Genomic DNA, 4,102 nt, shown 5'->3' with positions numbered 1-4,102 from the left:
GGCCGCTCGGAGAGCAGGTAGGTCAGCTGCAGCTGCAGGTCAGAGGCCGAGGGGCGCTGGGCGGGGGGGCGCCAGCAAGACTGGAGGACGTCATACCTGGGAAGGGGCCGGCGGAGACCCGGGGAAACCGAGGCACAGCCAGAGAGACGAGCAGGTCAGAGAAGGGAACCGGGGAAACCGAGGCAGAGCCAGAGAGAGGAGACCAAAGCAGAGCCAGAAAGGCTTGGGGTCAGAGAGGGGAAACTGAGGCAGAGCCAGAGACAGGAGCAGGCACAGAGGGACCAGAGGAGACTGAGGCAGGGCCAGAGAGGCTCTGGGTCTGAGGAGGGACCCGGAATCGGGAGACAGGCAGGGCTAGAAGCAGGAAGCAGGAGGCCGAGAGAGAGGGGAGTCTGAGGGCCCCCCACCCAGGAGGGTTCGAGGATCGGACGACAAGGTAAGTCACTCTGGACGCGCGGGCCCACGGGCAGGGCCCAGCTCTGCCAGGATTCGGGGGCGAAGCAAGGCCTGGGGCTCCGGGCCCCCACTCACCAGTAGTCCCCATAGGGCAGCTTCAGCCGAGGCCGGGCCAGCTTCACGTGCTGCTGCCGAATCACGAAAGCCAACACCTCCTCGTCGGAGAGGTGGCGATAGGGCTGAGCCCCAAACTCGAAGAGCTCCCACAGCGTCACCCCCAAAGACCTAGGGGAGGGAGTCGGGCTTCCAGGGACCACGGCCAGGGGCCCCAGCAGGGGCGCCCGGGCCCCCCGGCCCTGCCCGCCAGCCCAGCTCACCAGACGTTGCTCTCCTTGCTCTGGTCCACCACCATGAAGGTGCCGTGGATCTCCCCCAGAAGTTCGGGGGCCGCCCAGCGCAGCGGGATCCACAGGCGCTCAGGGGTCAGGTAGTAATCCTCCTGGAGGGGGAGAGGGAGAGGGAGCCCCGCTACGGAAGGGGCCTTCGCCAACACCCCGTCTGAGGCTCCAACTTGCGGGGGAACAGACCGAGGCCCAGAGCCCTTCGGGACCTTGCCCGGCCCCACACACCTTGTAGTTGCTGTGCGAGAGGCCGTAGTCCCCGATGCGCACCGTCAGGTCCGAGGTCACCAGGCAGTTCCTCAGAGCCAGATCGCTGGGAAGTGGAAGGAGGGAAGGATGAGGGTGCTCCGGCCCTCCGGCTCTCCGGCCCCTCCGGCCTCTCCAGCCCCTCTGGCCCTCCGGCCCCTCTGGCCCCTCCAGCCCCTCCGGCTCTCTGGTTGGCCCTCTGGCCCTCCAGCTCTCCAGCCTCTCTGGCCCTGCAGGCTTTCCGGCCTCTCCAGCCCCTCTGGCTCTCAGGCTCTCTGGGCCTCCAGCCTTCCAGCTCTCTGGCCCTCCGGCCCCTCTGGCCCCTCCAGCCCCTCCGGCTCTCTGGTTAGCCCTCTGGCCTGCCTCCCCAGGGCCCTCTCACCTGTGCACGTAGTTGTGGGCGTGCAGGTGGGCCAGCCCCCGGGCGATCTCCAAGCCCATTCTCTGCAAGGTGCGCAGGTCTCTGGGGGGCAGCTCTGGGGAGAGGCCGTCGGGGGGCCGCTGGGCCCGCAGGTAGCGCTTCAGATCTCCCTAGAGGGAAGGGGGCAGGCGGAGGGTCATGGGCGGACGCCACCTCCCTGATGGCCCAGACCCGAGCCTCAGCTTCCCGGGAGCACCCGGGGGTGGCCGGCCCCGAAGGACTCACCAGCTGGCAGAACTCCATGATGAGAAGGAAGGGCAGGGTCTCGGCGCACAGCCCCAGGCACTGGAGGACGTTGGGGTGGTGTAGGCTCCTGGGGGTCAGGCCACGGGTCAGGCTGGGCCCGCTCCTTCCTCCCCGTCCCCCACCTCCCGCCCAGCCCTTGCCCGGCTACCCGGGGGCACCCCCGGCCCTCGTCCTGGGGACTTGGAGTCCTCGAGGCCCAGATCTGGCTCCCAGCATCCTCCCTGCCCGTCCCCCCTCCTCGGGGCCCTCAGCGGCCCCTCGTACCTGTAGGGCTGGGCCTCTGAGAGGAACTTGCGCTGCTCCAGGGGGCCCGCGCTGACCCTCAGCTCCTTCACCACCACCTGGGCCGGGCTGAAGTCCGAGAAGATCTCCCCTAGGATGACCTGCGCCGGAGGAGGCGGCCGTGACCCGGGGCCCCCTCCTCTCCCAGGGCCCTCCCCGCCGCCCGCTCTTTCCACCCTTCCTGCCCTACCCACGCCCGGGTGGGGGGGCTTCCACTCGGGGCCCCCTGCCCTTCCCACCACCCGGCCCCAGACTCACGAGCAGAGAGGCAGATGGACGGAGGGACGGATGGAGGGATGGGCACACGGACTGGTGGACAGCTGGGCGGCGACACAGAGCAGCCGATGGAGGGATGGAGGGAGGAGCTGACGGACAGATGAGGGGACGGGCGATGGGATGAGTGGAGTGGGAAGGCGGAGAATGGGAGGGAAGCCGGGCCCTGGCAGGGGAGGCCGCCGAGTGGGGGTCCGTCGCATCGGGAAATGAAGGACTTGGAGCGGAGGACTCCGAAGGCCTCTGGAGACGGGTGGGGGTGGCGGGGCGGCACAGCGAACAGAGATGGCACGGAGGGAGAGGAGGGATGGCACGAGGCGGGATGCTGAGGACGGGGAGGCCGGGCCAGAGCCCGGGGAGCAGAGGGCACCGCGGGGACCCCCGGCCCGGCCCTCGGGCTCCCACTCACTTTCCCAAACCAGCCGGTGCCGATCTCCTGCAGGTAGCTGAGGTGCTGGCGGCTCAGGCCCAGAGGGGTGCCCAGGTCTGGGGAGAAGAAGGGGAGAAGAAGGGGCTCGGGCGCCCCGCACTTCCTCCCGGGCCCTCCCTGGGCACCCCCTGCGCGGGCCTTACCTGAGCGGGCAGGCTGCGGGGCGGGCATGGGCAGGGAGACCTCGGCCAGCGGAAGGATGTAGACGTCAGGCAGCGACTGCGAGGACGATGTCTCCTCGGCGGGCGGCGTGTACTCTCCCGAGCACTCCTCTCCCTCGGGGTTCTCAAACTCCTGGGGTCCGAGGGGGGGGTGAGGGGGGCCTCCAGCAGGGGCGCCCACACTCCCCCCCCACGCCTTCCACCCCCCGCTTCACCTTGAAGCCAACATCCCCCCGCTTGCAGCAGAGACAGGTGAGGAGGAGGAAGACAAAGGCCAAGAGTCCGGAGCAGGAGATGAGGACCACGGCGTAGGGGGGAGCCAAGGGACCCTGGCCTGGGAGCAGTCCATCTGGGACGGAGGCAGGACGGGAGGAAGAGGTCAGAGGCCAGCCCTCGCGCCCCCTGCCCAAACTACAACTCCCATGCTGCCGTGGGGCGGGCGGCCCCGCCCCGGGAGAGCCGGGGCTCTCTTGGGAGCCTCCCCCTCCCCCCAAGGTACCGTCTCTCCGGCCGGGCCCGAGGCCAGCCCCTCCAACCTCCGACCCAGGCCCCTTCAGCTTGGGCTGCCTTTTCCAGCCTCCCAGCGCGTGCCTAGCTGAGGACTACAACTCCCAGGGTGCCGAGGGACAATGGCCATTCCACAGAGCCTATTGCTGCACAGAGAATCATGGGAATTGTAGTTCCGAGCCTCCCCAGGTGGCTGGGTCGGGGGCAGCTCTCCGTGGCTGGGGGGGCGGGGGGGCATCTTCAGAGTCCTCATCCCAGGCCCCAGGCCTCGTCCTCCCTAACATCCCAGTGTCTATCCGGTTTGGGGTAGAGAAGAGGGGGCCGAAGGGGAAAGAGAAGGGAGCGGGCCGGGCTCCATCAGGATGAAGGCGTCCCCTCCCCAGGTCCCGGCCCCTGCCTGCGAAGGCCCTTCGATTCGGGGGGCTGGGCCAGTCGCTTTCTGCCACCCCTCCATTATCTAGAAGCGCGCCCCCCTTCCTTGAACCCTCCCAAAGGTTGGGCCCCCACCCCCACCCCCACCCCTCAGGCTCTGCCCGCACACCCCAGGCCCCTGGCTCCGAGACAAACAGGTGAGGGAGAAGGGGATGAACGCGGGGTGGAGACAAATAGATCGATGGGGAAGGGGCCGGGACGAGCTGAGAAGACTCACCGGGGTGGGCCGGGGTGGCCAGGCAGGAAGCAGAGAGAGCCAGGAGGACGAGGGGGCTGGGGGAAGGCATCTTGTCTAAGATGGAGGGGA

At 69.1% G+C, this 4,102-nt stretch overlaps 1 long non-coding RNA gene across 1 annotated transcript; it reads right to left on the bottom strand.

Moving 5' to 3' along the window:
• Positions 1–1,512: 1,512 nt before the first annotated feature.
• Positions 1,513–2,025, bottom strand: LOC123256093. Its single transcript, XR_006506817.1, has 3 exons — positions 1,975–2,025; positions 1,690–1,777; positions 1,513–1,574 (listed from the first exon to the last, which is right to left on the bottom strand). It is a non-coding gene; the product is annotated as an uncharacterized LOC123256093 (long non-coding RNA).
• Positions 2,026–4,102: the final 2,077 nt, after the last annotated feature.

Source organism: Gracilinanus agilis, unplaced genomic scaffold, assembly GCF_016433145.1.
Source record: "Gracilinanus agilis isolate LMUSP501 unplaced genomic scaffold, AgileGrace unplaced_scaffold55971, whole genome shotgun sequence".
In the NCBI taxonomy this organism is placed as follows: Eukaryota; Metazoa; Chordata; class Mammalia; order Didelphimorphia; family Didelphidae; genus Gracilinanus; species Gracilinanus agilis.
Note: the sequence above shows the minus strand (reverse complement) of the source record. Positions and strands in the feature narration are given on the sequence as shown.